Here is a 22,713-nt window from a genome sequence, read left to right on the forward strand (position 1 = left end):
TCCCCTTGAATGAAACTTCAGAATAAAGGAAGTTTTAGAAGCGCTTCCTCTTAAAGAAAAGAAGCTGTTCCTCTGTGTCTTGAACGGACTCCATTTTTTCGTAGCTGTATACTGGAAGGAGAGTAGTGACAGGGTATATTAAAAGGGACTCCTGAACTGAACTTTAAATGAAAACTAAACCAAATGGGGTAACACACCCTTGGTTTAATGTGTGATGTTTTAGGAAAAAAACTGAATTAGCAGTATCCCATATTTAATGGCACATGGTTATAATTTGTCCTTTCACTGGCCCTTTCTTTTATTTATTTATCCATACTCCCATTCCTATACAAATGTGTTTGATGCATGTGCTAGGATAGGTATTTATCATTGAAAAATATGCTGTGTTATTGAGCAAGTATTTTTACTTTGCCTAAATAGTATTATATTATAATTTCATGCTACTTTTTCCTATTTTCACTCAACCCTATTTAAAAAATCTGTGGCTTTATCATTTAGAACTACATTTTACAGTATACTATATTCTGTAGAAGTATATATTATATAGTATATATTAATCACATTTTACTTATCCATCCCCCAAATGATGGACATATAGGCTGCTTCCAATACCTTGCTATCACGAACACTCTTTGATAAACACTCCTTGATCCTTGCAGTCTTTTTAAATTTATGCCTGTGGCAGTTTCCAGTTTCTTGGAGTCACACCCAGGGGTGGAGTTCCTGGATCATATGTTCTAAGTATTCATACATTTGCTAAATACTATCAGATTATCCACCAGAATGACTGTACAAGTTTACATTTCTACTGACTGAAGGAAGAATTCCATTTCCCATATGTATTAGTTAGGGTTCTCTAGAGAAACAGAATCAACAGGGAACACTTGCAAATATAAAATTTATAAAAGTGTCTCACGTGACCGTAGGAACGCAGATTCCAAAATCCACAGGGCAGGCTGCGAAGCTGATGACTCCAATGGATGGCCTGGATGAACTCCACAGGAGAGGCTCGCCAGCCAAAGCAGGAATGCAACTTATCTCCTCTGAGTCCTCCTTAAAAGGCTTCCCATGATTGCATTTAGCATCACTAATTGCAGAAGACACTCCCCTTTGGCTGATCACAAATGGAATCAGCTGTGGATGTAGCTAACGTGATCATAACCTAATCCTATGAAATGTCCTCATTGCAACAGACAGGCCAGCGCTTACCCAATCAGATGAACAGGTACCACAACATGGCCAAGTTGACACCTGTCCCTAACCATGACAGTCCACCCCTTGTCAACTTGGCACCTATACCTTAGATTTCCAAATGAAAACAAAAATAAGCACACATTTTTTCTTTTACCTGACAATACTCAACTGTCCTGCATATAACTGGAAACACATTAAATCTCTCCAGAATAGGGTGCAAATCCTTGGACAACATTCATTCTTAAACTTGATATCTTACAACTTAAATAGTATAACACAAACAAAACAGCATTACAGTCCTCGTTTCTGTAACTGATCACGTGGTCGAAGTTCATATTTATCACTACCTTCTTCCACTACCCATTCCATGTTCCCTTTCCCCTCAGCAAGCACTTCAGCTGGCCGTGGTTCTTTGCCTGGTGGGGTGACCCAAACCTTCATTCCTGAAGTCTCAGAGCCATTAGTGGTCCTGCCTGGATTGTGTTGTTGCAGTTTTCCATTGATTTTAATCACAGGGCATGGTAGTACTAATAGACGCCCCAGGGGATCTCCTATATTCCAAGAAAACTCTTCTTTACCTCCATTATGTAGTTGCAGTCCTACTTCCTTCTGATAGTCAGGGTCAATTACCCCAGACAATAATGTAATTCCCTTCTTGGTGTGTTGATCCAGAGGCATAAGTAGCCCAAAGTGGCCAGGTGGCAATCTTAACTTCCAGTTCAGTGGTATCACTGTTGTTTCTCCTGGAGAAAGCACACCCCGTTTTGGAACTAAAACCTGTAGACCAGCAGAACTCAGGGTAGCAGGGACAGGAAGCAAAAATTTTCCCAGTGGATCACTAGGAGTAATAGTGAGTGGCACCACACCCATTTCCACCCCTTGGTTCCTGGACCCATGGATCCTGGCTATGGGAGAAACAGCACCATACAGTGGACGCTGATTCAGAGCATACACAGCTTCCTGGAGAACATTACCCCAGCCTTTCAAGTTTTTGCCACCTAGTTGGCACCGTAATTGAGTTTTCAAAAGGCCATTCCACCGTTCTATCAATCCAGCTGCTTCTGGATGATGGGGAACATGGTAAGACCAGAGAATTCCATGAGCATGTGCCCATTCCCGCACTTCATTTGCTGTGAAGTGTGTTCCTTGATCCGAAGCAATGCTATGTGGAATACCATGGCGATGGATAAGGCATTCTGTAAGCCCACGGATAGTAGTTTTGGCAGAAGCATTGCGTGCAGGGAAAGCAAACCCATATCCAGAGTATGTGTCTATTCCAGTTAGAACAAATCGCTGCCCCTTCCATGAAGGGAGTGGTCCAATGTAATCAACCTGCCACCATGTAGCTGGCTGGTCACCTCGGGGAATGGTGCCATATCGGGGGCTGAGTGTGGGTCTCTGCTGCTGGCAGATTGGGCACTCAGCAGTGGCTGTAGCCAGGTCAGCCTTGGTGAGTGGAAGTCCATGCTGCTGAGCCCATGCATAACCTCCATCCCTACCACCATGACCACTTTGTTCATGAGCCCATTGGGCAATAACAGGAGTTGCTGGGGAAACAGGCTGACTGGTATCCATAGAACGGGTCATCTTATCCACTTGATTATTAAAATCTTCCTCTGCTGAAGTCACCCTCTGGTGTGCATTCACATGGGACACAAATATCTTCATGTTTTTAGCCCACTCAGAAAGGTCTATCCACATACTTCTTCCCCAGACCTCTTTGTCACCAATTTTCCAATTATGGTCTTTCCAAGTCCCTGACCATCCAGCCAAACCATTAGCAACAGCCCATGAGTCAGTATACAAATGCACCTCTGGCCAGTTTTCCTTCCAAGCAAAATGAACAACCAGGTGCACTGCTCGAAGTTCTGCCCACTGGGAGGATTTCCCCTCACCACTGTCCTTTAAAGACACCCCAGAAAGGGGTTGTAATGCTGCAGCTGTCCACTTTCGGGTGGTACCTGCATATCGTGCTGAACCATCTGTAAACCAGGCCCGAGTTTTCTCTTCCTCAGTCAATTCACTGTAAGGAACTCCCCAAGAGGCCATAGCTCTGGTCTGGGAAAGAGAAGGTAATGTGGCAGCAGGAGTGGAAACCATGGGCATCTGTGCCACTTCTTCATGTAACTTACTTGTGCCTTCAGGACCTGCTCTGGCTCTATCTCGTATATACCATTTCCACTTTACAATAGAGTGCTGCTGTGCACGCCCAACTTTATGGCTTGGTGGGTCAGACAACACCCAACTCATGATAGGCAACTCAGGTCTCATGGTAACTTGGTGGCCCATGGTTAAGCGTTCAGTCTCTACTAAGGCCCAGTAGCAGGCCAAAAGCTGTTTCTCAAAAGGAGAGTAGTTATCTGCAGCAGATGGTAAGGCTTTGCTCCAAAATCCTAAGGGTCTGCGTTGTGATTCTCCTACTGGGGCCTGCCAAAGGCTCCAGACAGCATCTCTATTTGCCACTGACACTTCCAGCACCATTGGATCTGCTGGATCATATGGCCCAAGTGGCAGAGCAGCTTGCACAGCAGCCTGGACCTGTCGCAGAGCCTCCTCTTGTTCAGGTCCCCACTCAAAATTGGCAGCTTTTCTGGTCACTCGATAAATGGGCCGGAGTAGCACACCCAAATGAGGAATATGTTGTCGCCAAAATCCAAAAAGACCAACTAGGCGTTGTGCCTCTTTTTTGGTTGTGGGAGGGGCCAGATGCAGCAATTTATCCTTCACCTTAGAAGGGATATCTCGACAAGCCCCACACCACTGGACACCTAGAAATTTTACTGAGGTGGAAGGCCCCTGTATTTTTGTTGGATTTATCTCCCATCCTCTGACACGCAAATGCCTTACCAGTAAATCTAGAGTAGTTGCTACTTCTTGTTCACTAGGTCCAATCAACATGATATCATCAATATAATGGACCAGTGTGATGTCTTGTGGGAGGCAGAAACGATCAAGGTCTCTGCGAACAAGATTATGACATAGGGCTGGAGAGTTGATATACCCCTGAGGTAGGACAGTGAAAGTATATTGCTGACCTTGCCAGCTGAAAGCAAACTGTTTCTGGTGGTCCTTACTAATAGCTATTGAGAAAAAAGCATTTGCCAGATCAATAGCTGCATACCAGGTACCAGGGGATGTATTGATTTGCTCAAGCAATGATACTACATCTGGAACAGCAGCTGCAATTGGAGTTACCACCTGGTTGAGTTTACGATAATCCACTGTCATTCTCCAAGACCCATCTGTTTTCTGCACAGGCCAAATAGGAGAGTTGAATGGGGATGTGGTGGGAATCACCACCCCTGCATCTTTCAAGTCCTTAAGAGTGGCAGTAATCTCTGCAATCCCTCCAGGAATACGGTATTGCTTTTGATTTACTATTTTGCTTGGTAGGGGCAGTTCTAGTGGCTTCCACTTGGCCTTTCCCACCATAATAGCCCTCACTGCACGAGTTAGAGAACCAACGTGGGGATTCTGCCAGTTGCTCAGTATGTCTATGCCAATTATACATTCCGGAACTGGGGAAATAACTACAGGATGGGTCCGGGGGCCCACTGGACCCACTGTGAGACGGACCTGAGCTAAAACTCCATTGATCACCTGGCCTCCATAAGCCCCCACTCTGACTGGTGGTCCAGAGTGACGTTTTGGGTCCCCTGGAATTAATGTCACTTCTGAACCAGTGTCTAATAATCCCCGAAATATCTGATCATTTCCTTTTCCCCAATGCACAGTTACCCTGGTAAAAGGCCGTCGGTCTCCTTGAGGAAGACTTAGAGGAAGGTCAACAGTATAAATTTGTGGCAGTGTAACAGGTTTCTTCCCCATAGGGACCTGGCCTCCCCTTCATTCAAGGGGCTCAGGGTCTGTAAACTGTTTCAAGTCTGGAAATTGATTAAGGGGCCGTGATTCTGTGTTTTTGTAATTCAGGTTAGACTTCTGTTCCCTTGACCTAGAACTCTTTTGTTTATACAGCTCCAACAAGAATTTAGTAGACTGCCCTTCTATTGTATTTCTAGGCACCCCATGATTTACTAGCCAATGCCACAAATCTCTGCGTGTCATATAATTTTGATGCCTCCTTTGAGTTTGTTGTCTATTATAATACCCACGTCTACCCTGTCTTTGGTGATTAAGTGCTGCCACCTGGCTTCTGCCAACTCGGGATCCTGTCATCCCCATTGTGTTTAAGGATTCCAGCTCAGTGACAGCAGTTCCTACAGTAATATCTGACCTACAGAGAATTGCAACCACAGAGCTCTTGAGGGATGATGGTGCTAGTCTCACAAACTTATTTCTCACTGTTCTGGTAAAAGGTGCATCTTCTGGACATTCCTGGGGTGTAAGAGCAGGCTTTGCATGATAAATCCACTCTAACATCCCAATCTCTCTAAGCCTCTGGATCCCCTCATCTACATTATACCAGGGCAGTTCTGGCATTTCAACCTCAGGTAATGTTGGCCACCTTTTGATCCATGTTTCAACCAACCACCCAAACAAGCTGTTAACACCTTTTCTAACTGCTCTAGCTATAACATTGAATGCAGAATCTCTGCTTAGTGGGCCCATATCAATAAATTCAGCCTGATCCAGCCTTATATTCTCCCACCATTATCCCACACTCTTAAAATCCATTGCCACACATATTCCCCTGATTTCTGTCTATATAAATTGGAAAACTCACACAGTTCTTTTGGAGTATAACGTACCTCCTCATGTGTGATACTTTGTACCTCACCTTTAGGGGCCTGTTGGGACTTTAGTCTAGTTATAGGTCTAGAAGAAATGAGGGGTGGTGGGGGTGGGTCATGAAAAGAATTAGAAATATCTTCCAAGCCATTTGCTTCAGGGCTTTCATTTGCAGTTTCATCTGGTGAAACAGGATTAATAACTCTAGGGCTAATCCCTTCAGGAGGAGGTTGGGTGGCCAATTCCTCAAGGCAGGCTGAAGGTGGGGCGGCTATGTCCTCAGGGCAGACTATTACAGGGTTATCTAAAGAAGGCTCAGCATGGTCTAGGGTTTCAACCTCACCCCCAACATCATTATCAATCCATATGTCACCATCCCATTTTTCAGGGTCCCACTCCTTTCCAATCAATGCCCTCACTTTAACGGCAGACACCATGCAAGACTGAGATTTCAGTTTACGTTGTAAAGTTGCTACTCTAACAATGAGATTCTGAGTCTGATTTTCAGAGATCTCAAGTCTACGGCTACAGGAAATAAAATTTTCCTTGAGGATACTCATAGAAACCTCTACATCTTTCAGACGGCACTTAAGCTTCTTGTTTGAAGCCTTAAGCCCATCCCTTTCACCCTTTAATGCAGACAGTGTATCTAACAACAACCAACCAACATCTCTATAACTCTTATTTCTACAAAACTCTGTAAAGGTGTCAAGAACATTATCCCCCAGAGTCTGGCTTCGTACAAGTGAAGCATTAGGAGAATCGAATGATGATATTTTGACTATCTCCTTTGCCAACTCAGTCCATGGATTGGGAGTGTCATTCTGATTATGGGAATCAGAGTCCTTAGTGTCTCTGAGCCCAGTCAGAGTAGAAAACCATTCATAAAAACCCATTTTTAAGATTCTGTTCCTTAAGAACCACTCCTGGTACCAAGATGTATTAGTTAGGGTTCTCTAGAGAAACAGAATCAACAGGGAACACTTGCAAATATAAAATTTATAAAAGTGTCTCACGTGACCGTAGGAACGCAGATTCCAAAATCCACAGGGCAGGCTGCGAAGCTGATGACTCCAATGGATGGCCTGGATGAACTCCACAGGAGAGGCTCGCCAGCCAAAGCAGGAATGCAACTTATCTCCTCTGAGTCCTCCTTAAAAGGCTTCCCATGATTGCATTTAGCATCACTAATTGCAGAAGACACTCCCCTTTGGCTGATCACAAATGGAATCAGCTGTGGATGTAGCTAACGTGATCATAACCTAATCCTATGAAATGTCCTCATTGCAACAGACAGGCCAGTGCTTACCCAATCAGATGAACAGGTACCACAACATGGCCAAGTTGACACCTGTCCCTAACCATGACACCATATTTTCTCCAACACTGTGTATAGTAACTATTTCTGCATAACAAATCACTGCAAAACTTTGCAGCTTAGACCATAAATATTATCTCCCCGTTCATGTGGGTCAGGGATCTGAACATGGCTTAGTCGTGTCTCTGGCTTAAGGACAACCATGAGGTGGAACCAGTCTGTCTGCTGGGGCTGTGGTCTCCTCTGAAGACACTGTTGGGGAAGGATCACTTCCAAGTTCACTCATGTGGCTGTCTTTGGGGATTCAAGTCTTTGGGAGCCATGAGACTGAGTGCAATTACTCCCTGGCACCCTAAGTTCCTTGTCACATGGTCCTCTCCACGGGACAGCTTGTGACATGGCAAATGGCTTCCCTCAGAGTGAGCAAGTGAGCGAGAGAGGGTGTGTGGGACAGAAGGCACACTCTCTTTATAACCTAACATCTGAAGCACTGTCCCATCATTTTTGCCATCTTTATTTGTTGGGGGTGAGTTAGTACAGGCTCTCCATTTTCTGCCCTCTTTGCACCACTAGGAGGCATTTGTGCAGAGCAGTTAGAGAGGTGGGTTTTAGAATCAGACAGCCCCATGTCTGAGTCCTTGTTCTGCCTCTGCCTCATTATAGGATCCCAGGCAAGTCACTTAATTTACATAAAACTCAGCTTTATCATCTGTGAAATGTAGATAATACTATTGTCTACTATATGGAATTATTTTGAGAACTAAATGTACTGAAATATTAGCACTTAGCATAGTATGTACGGCACATAGGGATTTCTCAACCAGCATTTCCTATTGTGATTTTAATTGAAGCCTGGCTCTTGGGTTGGGATTTATATTGAAAGAATGATGACAAAAAAGTGCTGTCTCAGGGCACATATCCTGAAAAAAATGGAAAAGAACAGAAATACAAAGACCGGGCAATTAAGAAGTATACTTAGCAGAAGACGGAGTCAAAAAGAATCTGAGCCTGTCTGTTCATTGGTCAAGAATAGAGGTTTTGCTGTAGAATTCTGAATACTTTTTTTAAAAGTTCAATTTGGAGACGATCACTAAATACGTGTGTATGGTTTTGGAAGGTGAAATGGAGTGTTGGCTCCAGTTAGAGAAAACAGAGTCAGCAAAAGCTATGAAATCAGCCTACTTTAGAGACTCTGTTTTAGTCAGAGTTCTCTAGAGAAACAGGACCAACAGGAGAGATCTGTAAATAAGAGATTTTTAAAAGTGTCTTCACACAAGGGTGGGGACACAAGAGTCCAAAATCCATAGGGCAGGCTGTGAGACTGGCAACCCCCATCGATGAAAGATCCAGATGGACTCCGTAGGAAAGGCTCGCTGGCTGAAGAAGCCATGCATATTCTCTCTTCTCCCTTGAAATCTTCAACTGATTGGATCAAATCCAACTGATGGAATTCTCTTGTTTGTGGAAGATACACCCTTAGTTAAACATGGACTTAGTCAGTCACAGATGCAACCAACTGACTAATGATTTAAAAAATCAGCCTTCTGGTTTATCAATCAGCCATGAAATATCCTTGCAGCAATGGTTAGGCCAGTGCTTGCCTGACCAGACAACTGGCCACAATCACCTGGCCAGGTTGATACCTGAATCCAGCCATCACAAAACCAAAAAATTGACGGTAACAACAATTATTATGGATGACAAAATACTAGCACTTGGTGACATGGGACTATTTTACTTATTCAAACTTGTTTAATATTGGAAATAAATGTGCATGAGCAAATCGGCTTCTCATCTCTCCTCTTGACTAAATAAGTGAAGGAGGCTGCGTTTTCACCTGGGGTCATGGGAGATGCAGTAACAGCAAAAGTACCTCATACCTACACTTTGAAAGCAGTAAGAACCTGGTGCCAGAAACCAGCAGTGTCACCCCGATGAGGGATTTCTCCTCATTTATGTAGATTCATGGTGCTCCCGTCAGTCAAATCTGATCAGTATCTGCCTTCACTGGTAGTGCTGGCAGACAGGAGTTTTACTGCCATGCATTATTCATCCTAACAGAAAGAATAAACCCAGTTTTGTTAGCCACTGCCTGAGGGCCCCCTTGGAGTAAAGAGGAGAATGTACAGTTTTTGAATTCTGTTTGCTGTTGGAAATGGAAAAATGAAACAAAACACTAGCCATGAGCCCTTGCTACTGCCACTCAGTAAACTATGTGTCATCAAGGTAACTTTCCAAGGCTACACTTTATCATAACAGTAAAATTTCTATTAAAAAAATCACTGCAAATACAGGTAGTTTTTGCATCATTTTAATGCAAGTTTTACTTAGATGGCTTCTATTTGTGGGCAAAATAATTCAGGTGAGCTGCCTAGTAAGTAGATAAGGAAAACTTACAAACATGCTGAACTATGTCAAAAATCTCAAAGCATCCTGTTCGAAATTTCAGCTTTTGACAGGCAGTGAATTAAATAGTAGGGTATTTAATATGTTTCAGAACCATAGGAAAGCAAGTTTCTGTGGTGAAAATGACTAAAGCACTTGTAAAACACACACATGCACTCACACATGGAAAGAGAAAAGGGGAGAGAGTGAGAAGGAGAGTTTGGAAGCAAAGGACTTTGACAGTTTTTTAACCATAAAATTTTAACTCCCGGTCATAGACGTAACATAAACCAACATTTACATAATTCTTCAATTGTTAGTCTAACAATTATATATTTTGTATGTAAGTTAAATATTTGAAAGTAGTATGTGTTGATAACATATTTCCCCTTAATTAAAAGAACATTGCATATTCATTTGAAGAAACAGAAATTACAAATGAGCAAAAAGATGGAATATCAAAGATAAGTACTATTAATATTTTTGTGTATAATCTTAGTCTTTTCTATATATCAGTATGAGTTCATATTGTTTTATGCATACTCCTTCATAATGTTTTAAAAATCGTGACTGAAGACATAATTTTCCCACGTTACAAAATACTCTTTTTCAGGTGGTGCAATGGTGGCAGAATTCTCGCCTGCCATGCCAGAGACCCACGTTTGATTTCCCGACCCTGCCCATGCCAAAAAAAACACACACAAAAAAAAACACAAAAAAAATTCTTTTTCTATATTTTAAGCGGCTTTAAAATGGACTATTTTAGATAAATATTTTTGTTGCTTTATCTTTGAGCATATCCATGATTATTTCTGAAGGACAGATTTCAAAAATCAAAGTATCATATTAACCAGTTTTTAAAATTTTGTATATATTGTAAAACTGCTTCCAGAAAGATTGTTTCAAAAAGTGTGTGAGAGTGCTTTGTTGCATTCACACCACCAAAGGATTGCAGCATTACATTTATGTTCTGATTTGAATATAATTTAATGCTATTTTGTTAATATTTCATTGATACTAGTAAAACTGAACATTATTATGTAAATTCATTGATCATGAGAGTTTGTTTTATATATATTTTTTATTCCATGCTCCCTGGCTTCTTGTTTTTCTTTTGTTCTCATGAGTAATATCAAGTTATTTGAAAAAATTTGTAAATGAATCTATATTTTACTGATTTTACCTCATTATCAGGTATGCTACAAATTTTTTTTGGTAGCCTATAGTTTTCCTTTAAATTATCTTTAAGATTTTGATATAAAAAAATTTTAAATATAGCCAAATAAGACCCATCTTTACTTCAATGCCTTCAGTCTTTTTTAAATGTAATTTTATTGAGATATATTCACATACCATATAATTCATCCAAAGTATGCAATGAATTGCTCACAGTACTATCATATAGTTGTACAGTCATCATCACAATCAATTTTTGAACATTTTCATTCTCCAAAAAAAGAAAATAATAAAAACTAAAATGAAAAAGAACACTCAAAACATTCCATACCCCACATCCCCCTATCATTTATTTATTTTTGTCCTCATTGTTTTAGTCAGCTGTCCACACACTGGATAAAGGTAGTGTTAGCCACACGGTCACCTTGGTAAAAGCTATGTAGTTTTACCGTCATCTTCAAGAATCAAGGCTACTAGAATACAGTTCAACAATTTTAGATATTTCCCTCTAGCTATTCTAATATGCTGAAAACTAAAAAGGGATAGCTATATAATGCATAAGAAAACCTCCAGAATGAACAATCAACTATTTGAAATCTCTCAGTCGCTCACATTTTATTTTGTTTCATTTCTCTTCCCGCTTTTGGTGAATCAGACTTTCTCAATCCCACAATGCTGGGTCCAGGCTCATCCCTGGGAGTCAGGTCCCACATTGCTAGGGGTTTACACCCCAGAGAGTCACGTCCCACATAAGAGGAAGGGCAGTGGGTTTACCTGCAGGGTTGGCTTAGCGAGAAAGGTCACATCTGAGCAACAAAAGAGGTTGTCTGGGGGTGACTCTTAAGCATAATTCTAAGTATGTTTAGCTTCTCCACTGCAAGAATGATTTTCTTCCACTCATTCCAGACTGGTGTATGATATTGTGTGGTCATAGACCTTCCTCAAATAGTTGTTGCAGACAATTGCTGGCAATTTACTAACTGCCTTAGAGGAAAAACTAACTTCCAGACCTCACTATGTCACTCACCATCTAGCCCTACCAGCTCCAAATGTTACCTTTTTCTTTAGTATCTTCCATTCTCATATTTTTAGCTATAATTTTAGCACTGTTTACTTGATTTTTTACATGGAATCTTTATCTGGATTTTATTATTATTTTTTGACTCAGATTGAAATGAGGATCTATGGTTGTTTATTAATCATCTTTTCCCTACCGAATAAAAATGTCATTTTTATCAGTGATTTTATATATATATATTTAATTGGAGATACATTTATCCTCCACACCATCCTCTAAATTGCCTTTCTCATACTGTTTGGAGTTTTTCAATTTCTCACATGGTTATTCATTATTTTTTTGTTCTAGATCAATAATTGACTCAATTCTGATAATATGTGTCTTTTTCTACTAAACTTCCAATTTTAATTTTATGAATTTATTATGAAAAGTGGATACAAACTTTATATTCAGATTATTTTAGTGTAATTCCAGTGATCCATTTCCTTTATTTTGCTGAAATAAAAATATAATTCATCCACCAAACATTTATGCGAAATGAGAAAGTAGGACCAGCAGTTGATTTCCTCCCATCTGTCTGTCTCAATGCTGAGACTCGCTTAGTTTTACTCAAGCACCTTTTCTAGATACAGTGATGGTTCCTCCTATACTCTAGAAGTTGAACTATTTTCCAGAATGTAAATGAGCTAACCGTCCAGTCTTGTCCTCTCTGATCTCATGATCGGCCATAGTGAGCAATTTAAAACAAAAAGAAAAACCTGTAATCCCCCTCCTCATTTTTCCCCCCAAAGCCTTTCCATTGCTTTTAAGATAAAATATAAAATTCATTCCTTTCAAATACTCTGCATGCTCTGACTCCAGCCTACTTCAGCCAAAACCTTCTCCACGGTCTCCCGCATTACCAAGCTTCAGCTCTGCAGACCTGCCTTCTCCACAGAAGCTCCTGCCCATCCGCCCGCTTTCGCCTCACGGTCTTCATCTGCTGGAAAGGATTCTGCTTCCTGCTCTGCCTGGCGAAGTCCTCCAGGTCTCACGTTAGAAGACAGCACTACCTCCATGAGGCCTTTTTGAACCCCGTCTGAATTAGGTGTCCGTGTCACTCTCTTTGATGAATCTCTGGTTAATCTCATGTCCTCTGGAGACAGAATACATTCAAATGCTGGATCCACCATTTACTGGCTTTATGATCCTAAAAAAGTTACTTCTACCCCCGTATTGCAGTGTTCCCAGCTGTACAATAAGGATACAAACAATATCTCCTTCTCAAGGTGGTTGTGGAGCACAAGGAATATATGTGTGCCACTGAGAATAGCACTGGGGACACGTAAGAACTTTATTATTATTATTATTATCATGATTATTATCTTTCCATAACATGACCTGTTTTATAATGATGCATTTGATAGAATGATTGTCCAATGCCTACTTTACCCCACTAGATTATAAGTTCCATGAAAGCAGGGTCTGGGTTTAGGCCTGGCTACATATCAGCCCCTAGCACAGGGAGGCAGATATATTTGTTGAATGAATGATTATTTCTTGCTTCATTTCTTTATGTTCTCATTTCTTCCAATTTTTTATATTGTTATAAACCTGCTAAAGCTTTTAAAGAGACATTTCCCTTCCATGTAATAGGCAAAAATTAAGGCTCTGACAAGTTTATCTCCATTTTAAAGTACACGTTAATATCTTCAGCCACAATTGCTTCAAGCACTTTCACCACTGTGGAGAGCCGCCTCCCGGGTCAGGCCTAGTGGTCGCGCTGCAGCCTGCTCTAGAGTTCCCCCCGCCCATCGAGTGAGTCAAGATGGCGCCCGCATCCTGTTTCCGCGTATGACGTACGCACCCACCAACCCTATCTTCCAATCACCTCTGTATACGTGGCACTAACCTATTGGGTTTGGGCACAGTATATAAGAGGTTACCCGGACAGGGTGGGTGGAGACGACCCACAGGGAGCCGTACCTGACGGCCGCATAGAGGTTGTCTCCCCGCGGGGTGCTTAGGCCCGCGTGGAACCTGTAACAGAGAATGCAAGCTTAACTCCAGTAAAGGTCTGTGCTCACAACCGTTGCGTGCCTCGAACCCGTGTTTGTCACTCGAGTCGGTTTGCCTGTGCCTGTCTCTTTCTCCCCTCCTGTTCCCTTCGCCGGCCGGGGATCAGAAGCCGAACGAGACGGCTGCGGACAAGTGGTGGCCCGTACGGGGATAATCGGGAGCCAGACGGAACAGCGCCGGACACACCACATACCCATTTTTATGGGATAGGGATTCGTTTAACACAATGAAGTGATTTTTATCACACAATCGTGCTGCTATAATTTTTTTCTTTCTTATTGGTTCTCATCTTGAATCTTTTTAATCTTACACACAGGTGTTGGCTGCATTGGATGAGGGACAGAATTCTCACTGATGACAAGATTCAACACCAAACACTGCGAAAACACTTCAATTTCCAGTGATATGGCTCCCATCACTGTGCTGCCTGGCGCCTCTCATCACCTAGGAGCTTTGCTTGTACTGTTGGACACATCCGTGGTAGTTAGCCTTTTTAGCACATATAACATTGGTGACATTTTCAGCCTCCAGGATCCTCTATGATCCATGCTTGCCATAGTACACTCTGCAAACCATTCAGTTCAGCAAACGAATAATAACACATGGAACAGGGATCCTGCTAAAACACTTTTTCATAGTTTATTGGGGATGACAGCAAAGGAGAGAAAGCCAAGCACTGCTATGAGGGCATGGAACACCCACTAGACATAGATAGGGTCTCTGTCCCTGCTAATTTGGGTGCTTTTGCAAAAAACACGTTTTTTTCTCTGGGAAATTATCAACAGAGAGGCAGAGCACGGCCTTGGCTTCATTTGGCTGTGGCTCTCCCTTCCCATTGCTTGTTAACTACCAGACACTTTTCCTGGCCCAGTGAACTGACACTTAACAAAATTTGTCTCTTCTCCCTTCATCTGTTCCTCAAGAATTTAATATAAATTCAGACCAACTCTGACAGAACCTGTCTCAATTGCCAATATGGTACAAGAAAGACCTTTATTCTGTAAAGATGAACAAGGAGGGAAATAAAAATTGGAAAGACTCAGCAGCTTAGAAAGAGGTGTCCATCTGAGTGTCTTCCTATGTAGCAGAGTTTTTATGAAATACGAACTACAACAATGGAAAATATTGAATTTGCATGGCCAATGACTGCTGAGAGAACTTAGCATATGTGAAAAGCAATGAAGGCTGTCAGGAAAAAGGAAGAGAAATACAGAAAGAATGTTTGGACACCATAGCCCACCCTTGGGTGAAGTCATCCCCAGTCAGTTAGGCTATGATAGTACTTCCCAGTCAGTTAAGTAAAGTAAGTAGGGAGTCATTCCTGAAAAAACCACCTTCTTCATCTCTTTGAGATTTAGCTGAAATTCCTCTTCCTGCTCAGTGCAAGAAGACCTTTCATTTCCAAAATGGGAATCACATTCTTAGCTCATTTCCAACGCTGTCAATATCCCAGACACTAAGTAGAAGAGGCTGAACTCACTTGGGAAGATATTCACATTATTTGCAGAACTAGCAATGCTACCCAGAAACTACATATTCTGGTAGTCAACTGACAAGGCATCTCTTTGATTCCTAGCTTGTGCTCTGCAAGGTCCAGGAGAATATCCATCATTACAAACTATTCTCTAAACACATCCAATCAGAAAACATTTCTAAACTATATCATTTAAAATCTCTTACAAAATTCTATCCCAGCTTTGTAGAATTATAGGCCACCACTAAGCCATCTAAAATATTGTTTTAGTAAAGACTTACTTCCAGTATTTTGGGCAATAACTATACACTAGTTAAATTTGTACTTACATCTTCTGAATCCCACCATTCCCAATGGTTGGGTCCCAGTGGCTTGATAAAAATCCAAGTGTAGTGACAACCGTATTTTGCTTGGTATGCATTCTGCTTTATTTTTGGATTTACTGAACCCTTACCTACCCTAGACCAAATGCTCTGGGACCCACCTATTTTCAGCGCTTTATGCACTGAATTACCTCCTAGGGTAAAGGATGATGGTTTGAAAGCAGACTAACATGCATTTCAGTATCTGTCTCTCCAGTGACTTAGTAACTGAGTTCTTTTTTTGACTTGATTGGTGTGCTGGTTTGAAGTTGTTATGTAAGGTATTTTAATCCATTCTGTGAGTACAGACTTGTTATGAGTGGGACCTTTGATTAGGTTGTTTTAATTGAAATGTGACCCACCCAATTCAAGGTGGCTCTTAATCATTTACTAGAGTCCTTTACGAGGAGACAGACAATAAAAGCCCAGGGAACTCTGGGAGAAACACCCAAAGAAGTTTGGAGAGAGCTCAGAGAAAAAGTTGCCAGAGAGAGCTTAGAGAGAAAAGCCCTGGAGATGTTGAGAGGACCCATAGAAGCTCAGAGAGGAGGACACTGGAACCAGATGTTGAAAGCAATGAAACCCAGAGTGAAGGACTAGCAGATGGTGGCCATGTGCCTGCCTTGCTGGCTGTTTCCAGAGCCCAGGTATCATGCTGTTGATGCCTTAGTTGGGACATTTTCATGACCTTAAAACTATAGATTTTAAATTAATAAATTCCCATTGTAAAGCCAATTCATTTTGATATATTACATTCCAGCAGCTTTAGCAAACCAAAAAAAATCAGAAAGGATTAATTTTTTACCTAAGGGCCTTGTGATAGCTAAGTTCATGTATCCCCTTGGCTAGGTTAGCATGTCCAGTTGTTTAGTCAAGCAAGCATTGACATGATTTTTACTGTAAGAGTATCTCCCAGATTTAAATCATCAACCAATTGATTGCATCTAAGGCTGGTTACATCCGCAATCAGCAAAGGAGATGGCCTTCAGCAATGAGATGAGTCTCTTCATCCAATCAGTTGAAGGTCTTCAAGGGAGAACTGATGACTTTAGCAGTCAAAAACAGGAATTTCTATTTCTACTTCAGCCAGCCAACTTCTTCTGAGGAATTCATTGAAACCTTCGTAGGAGTCCCCAACTTGAGACCTGCTCTGTAGAATTCAGAATTGCCAATCCCCATGGTCATGTGAGCCAATTTCTATAATAAATCTCTTAATATTTGCATATAAGTATTGGTTCTGTTTCTCTGGAGAACCCTAATACAGGCTTCCATGTCAGCACTGTGGGTCAGCAAATGCCAGAATATTTGTCAATCTTGAAACCTTTCTTGATATGCTGTTGTACAGTACTTAGGATCACCTTCTTCTGGGCAATAAAAAACTAGCCATTCCATGATGGGCAGTACCACTATAGAGAAGACAAAATGCCCTGAGGGTGTCAGCTATTCCCAGAACTGAGAAACCATTGTACTCATTAAGTGCATTGGATCAGCCCATTATGCTCTCACTGAAATGCTGTTCCTGTCACCTGGCTCCGGTTGACCAGTCTATTTGTTTTGAGGTCTGCTTCACATAGGTGTGGCTCACCACACAATCATTCACCTGCTGAGAAAGGAATCCCGTTAACTTAAGCCAAGATTTACAACTGTGCATCTTGGTGTCTCATGTCAGCACAATCCCAACATTTAGTGGGAATTCTTCCTAAACCCCACAATCCCTATGAGACAAGATAGCATTCCTTGCCTTATAGGTTCCCCTATGTGGGATAATGGGATAATTTCAGTTGTTGGAATTTCCCACAAGTACAGTTCCCCCAGGTCGGTCCTAGTCCCATCAGCCTCTGAGGTGAGGGGGAAATGGTGAATTTCCTGGAATGCAGTTGAGTGGCGTTAGGAAAAAATTTTCAACAAAGGGCAAGTCATAACTTTCCTATAGATATAAAAATGTACAGAAGTTAACAATTTTATTTAATTGAAAATTGAAGAGGGAATCAGACAGATACAACTTGTTCAAAAGAGAATACAAAGACTAGACCTACGCAATTGTGGGTGGGACCTTTTAATTAGATTACTTCCTTTGAAATGTGATCCTACCTATTCATGGTAGTTATTAATTAGCTTATTGGAGCCCTTAAAAGAGCTGACACAGAGAACAAGATGCCTAGCCACTAACATTTGAAGATGCTTAGAGAGATGATGTAGAAAAAGTCACTGGAATCAGAAACTGAAAACAATGCAACCTGGAGCAAAGGACCAGGAAATGCCCCACACATGATCAGCCTTTCTTGAGTTAAGGTATCCTCTTGATGATGCCTCAGTTTGAACATTTTCATGGCCTTAGAACTTTAAATTGTAACTTAATAAATCCCCTTTGAAAAAGAAAAAAAAAAGAGAGCGAGAGAGAGAGAATCCAAAGAACAGACAATTTTATAGAGGAGCAGTATTGTAATGAATGTGTAAATAGAGGCAAATCAGATTTACTCTTGGCAGGTGGAGTTTGTAAAGAAGAACAAGCAGAAGAAAGCTAAAAGTGAGAATTTAGCATCAAGAAGGATGCCCATCTTCCCAGTGCGAACTGAACCTCCACCAGACAGGGAAGAATTTACTTCAACATAGACAAGAATTAGTTTAGATTGCTCTATCAGCTAACTACAATTCACAGAATTGTAAAATAGCTTCTGTAGAGTCAGAATTAGATGACCCTGAGAGGTTTCCTCTAGAGTATAGATAATGCATAGTTTTCCACTGAAGCAGCTGTTCCCCTACATTAGCAATATCAACCTTAGTCCAGGTTTAGAAGTCTTTCTGGTGCCTTTGGTATATCAGTTTATACCAGTACAAGGAATATTGCTTATGGGCATGGAAAGCAAGAAGCATGACAGTTGAGGAGAGAGAGGCAGAAGGAAAAGGGAACCAGAAGGGGCCAGTCAAAATTTGTAGGGACTACTGCTTGACTCTCAAGGCCTAAGCAGACCATCTTTTTGCATACAGCAGTCACGATCCAAAGGTGAGCAAACTAACCCAAAGCTCCTCCCTGAGCAAAGCTCAGTAAACTTCTTGGGAAGGGCGAAGAAACCTTCTCTTGAAGGACAAGAAATAACCTTGATAGGAAGATTACATTTTGAATTGAAAAGTTTCTCAAAAGTGACCAAGATAAAATAAAAGCAGCCACATTTCTTTAAATTACCAAGTTTAAGTTATTTTTCCATCATCATCAGGAGTAGGGATTCCAGACAAGGTGAGATCAGTAAATAATATGAGATGTCATTGAAAGATACATTGTAGACATGGTATTTACAGTTTGCTTTACCCATTTACAGAGGCAGGCATACAGGTACATCTCCCTCTGCTTCTGCCCTCTTCCTAGAAAATACTTGGGAAGTATAAATAATGAGTATTTCTTTTCTCTCTCAGGTAAGTAGGAATTGGCTTGATCGTGGTTTTATTGGAACGGGTCTGGTTAGAGACTAAAAGATTCTGCAATTTTCTATGTATCTCATTATTACTGCTGATTTTTTTGTATCTTTATGTTACAAATGGGCACCATCCTTGTGCCGGTTTAAAAGGATGTATATACCCTAGAAAAGCCATGTTTTAATCCTAATCCTACTTTGTAGAGGCAGTCATTTCTTCTAATCTCTATTCAGTACTGTATGTTTGAAACTTTAATTAGATCATCTCCTTGGAGATGTGACTCAATCAAGAGTGGTTGTTAAACTGGATTAGGTGGAAACATGTCTCCACCCATTCAAGGTGGGTCTTGATTACTTTACTGGAATTCCACAAAAGAGGAAAGTTTGGAGAAAGCAGGAGATTCTGAGAGAGCAGAATGACATAGCCATGAGAAACAGAGAGCCTACCAGTCAGTGACCTTTGGAGATAAAGAAGGAAAATGCCTCCTGGGGAGTTTCATGAAACAGGAAGCCAGGAGAGAAGGCTAGCAGATGACGCTGTGTTCATCACATGCCTTTCCAGATGAGAGAGAAACCCTGATCATATTCGCCATGTGCCTTCTCACTTGAGAGAGAAACCCTGAACTTTACTGGCTTTCTTGAACCAAGGTATCTTTCCCTGGATGCCTTAGATTGGGCATTCCTATAGACTTGTTTTAACTGGAACATTTTCTCAGCCTTAGAACTGTAAACTAGCAACTTATTAAACTGCCCTTTTTAAAAACTGTTCTGTTTCTGGTATATTGCATTCTGGCAGCTAGCCAACTAGAACAATCCTAAATGCATTTTTCGGTTTCAATTTCAGGTGATTGCCGGGTATTCAAGGTAAACAGTCACAGTATAGCAAACCACAATGATACTTTCATCTTCTTGCCAATATGTGTGCCTGCAATTTCTTATCTTAAATTCCAGAACAACATTGAATAATACTGCTGTATTTAGGTCAACTTCTTTGTCTGTTTCTGACTTTAATGGAAAAAGTCTTAGGTTTCACCTTTAAATATATTAGTTTTTTTTTTGTTGTTGTTGTTATCAATATTTTTCAGCCCATCACAGCTGTATCCTTTGACTTGTTTTTTAAGCTGCAAAAAATCAGAAGGAAATGTACTTTTCACCCTGACTTATGAAAGTAATGAATTATATTGGTAGTGTTCAAAATACTGAACCACTCACATTTCTGAACCAAAATGCCTTTAGTGACAATGTGTTGTTCTTTAGTAGGGTGCTGTATTTTATCTGCTATTTTTATTTTGGGTTCTTTGTTATTATTTGTGTTTCATTGCACTGGTGTCAGAAAATATGAGTTGTAAACTTTCTACACTTAGGAACATAAGCATAAGAGGTCTGCTTTATGGCTGAAAATATGAGCTACTTTTGTAAATTTTCCATTGACATTTGAAGAGACTGTAACGCGATGGGTTGAAGGTATATAAGGTATATTATATACACACCTAATAAATTTAGTTCATGACCATTAGTATTCCTGGCATCTAATTCTTTATTTCTCTTCTTAATTCGTCAAAGGCCAAAAGCTGTAAGTCAAAGCCCTCTTAACTGATGATGGCTTTTTCAGTTTCCTTTTGAATACCCATCCCCACATTTACTGAACTTCTTTTCACCTCTAGTCTTTTCTATATCCTTTAGCATGCTACTTATTTTCAGTTATGTCTACCTGTATGATTTTTTTTTTTTTTTTTTTGCTGTAACTGTACCTAGGATATTGCTGTGAAGCCAAGAGATGCTTGGCAAATTCTCATTGATTGATTTTATCATATTCCCTGAGAAATGTTCTGGATAGGAATCAGTTGTACTGATTTCAAGTTTCAATATTTTAGTCATTTATGGATTATTCAGATGAGTCATGCCTCACCTTACTATCACGGATAATTTGCCACTATGCTAAAACGCCTTACTTGATTAGTACTTAAACAAGCCTTTTGGTAATTAATAATATGCACCACATAAAAATAAAAATAAATAAAGAAAACAAACTGTGCTTCCAAATAAATTACTTTTGTATCTGCAGTTGGATTCTGCAAAACTTCTGCCATAGCAGGAATTTCTTTAGGTCATCTGAAAAGAGAAGCAAAACTATAATGCTGAGAGAATTTAATATCACCTTTATTCATTTAGCTAACATTTGCCCTTCCTTTAGCATCTGTATTCTTTCCCAGAAATTGAATTTTGCAAAACCTAGTGTGAATGATAAGTTCCTGAGTGGAGCGCTAGTTAAAAATAACTCCCTGTTAACTGCTAATAGGTTTCAGTGTGGCGGACGTCCAGTGCTGCAGTGACCTCATTCAAAGAGAATCAAAGCAAGCTGTGCTAAAGGGCATAATCCTTTAGAATCTTTTCCCACTTCCTCTTTCTCCTGTCTTGATCAGGAATTAGTATAAAGAGTTGCTCTTTCGCTGAGGCTGAATAGCTTTGTGAGCATTAGGTCTGTCCTCGTTTTACTGGTCAAAAGCTTTAATTGAATGGTGTTTATTTCCTCACATTCCAAACTCAGCCTTATCACCAAGAGAAAGTCTTTGTGCATTAATGTTTTGCTTGTGGCTAAATACAAATTTTGTGATAGATAAGGGGAAGAAAGCAAAGGTTTCTTGTTTATTTGTCTTATAAAAATCTAGGTAACTCAGGAGATTTTTTTTTTATAAATGCAGGGCAGTGGAAGAAGCCTAAAAGGACTCCGAATTTTATATGCCTGAAGAAATTGCAAATTGGTCTGATTGATGGTGGGTTAGACCATGGAATATATTTTTAAGACCCTCGTAGATTTTGAAATGCGAGGAGACTGGAGACTAAATTATAATTTTAGGCTGGGTTTATTTCAGCAATTGCCATAAATCAAGAGGCAGGTGAATGCTGTTTCCAGATTGGTATTTTGAGTATTTATTTGAAACCATATAGAAGTTTTAGAATCTTAAAAGAATTAGAAGTGATCAGCAGTTTTCACATGCCTTTTATTCTCTAGTAAAAGCCCTAATGACACTACTTTTGGTCTGATGGTGGGGGACTTGACTCTTTTAGGTCCCTGTTCCCACTGATACTTCTCCCTTGGCAACTGAGGATGAAAAAGGAGATGCGCCATGATCTCCAGGCTGCAGGGTCTTGCAGGACATACAGGTACAGAGATACGAAATCTGTTTCTATCCTTCCAGGGCTAAACCTCATTATGCATGGATGAGTAAAGTCCTTGCTGGGCAATCTTACCAAATCTTGAACAAAACAACAAATTACCTTACCATATATTAGGGAGATACACATTTCATAGGAGCAGGCAGCAGCACCCCTAAACACATGTAGGGGTTTTGTATAAGCTCTTGATTATTTTATTTATTATTATTATTATTTTTGCAAATAGGCAGCCATCTGTACGAGAAAGAGTACAGCTACTTCTTGCATACTACCCTTGAGAGCAATGGTCAAACACAGTAATTGTCCCTTATTATCCACAGAGAGGCAAATCAGACAGGACAGGGCTGGCACCAGAAGAATTTCATGCCTTTAAAGAGGCTTTTCCTAAAGGTTGGCCAAACGGGATCTCATGTGGAAATTCCATATGAGTGTTGGCTTTTTTTTTTTTTTTT

The sequence above is a fragment of the Tamandua tetradactyla genome, chromosome 17 (assembly GCF_023851605.1).
Source record: "Tamandua tetradactyla isolate mTamTet1 chromosome 17, mTamTet1.pri, whole genome shotgun sequence".
In the NCBI taxonomy this organism is placed as follows: Eukaryota; Metazoa; Chordata; class Mammalia; order Pilosa; family Myrmecophagidae; genus Tamandua; species Tamandua tetradactyla.